Source organism: Triticum aestivum, chromosome 2B (genome assembly GCF_018294505.1).
Source record: "Triticum aestivum cultivar Chinese Spring chromosome 2B, IWGSC CS RefSeq v2.1, whole genome shotgun sequence".
Taxonomy (NCBI): Eukaryota; Viridiplantae; Streptophyta; class Magnoliopsida; order Poales; family Poaceae; genus Triticum; species Triticum aestivum.
The window spans coordinates 34,526,402-34,526,760 of NC_057798.1; positions in this window are offsets into that span (position 1 = coordinate 34,526,402).

A 359-nucleotide genomic window follows, 5' to 3' on the forward strand; every position below is an offset into this window, starting at 1 on the left:
ACCAAGGTTCCCTAAATATGCATATGTGCAACAACTATAGAAATCCTTATTGGCACCAAGGTGAGGTAGACCTGAAATAGTAGACATAGGTCTTGCAAAGAATGTGCCCATCAAGAAGCACAAATAGAAACAAGGTAAATGTCACAATTCACCAGCTAAGATCTCCATACCATGTATCGCTATGTATCTACCTGTAAACTTGTACACTGTCGAAAAGATATAAAGCTTCAAACCCTAATACTCAACTAGTTCCTAGGAAGTTTCCCCAAAGCTCTCCAGATTCTATACAAGTCTAGAAAGACAACACCTTTGTTCCTCTCTACAAAGGTATGACGTTACATGCACGTTATGCCAAAGGA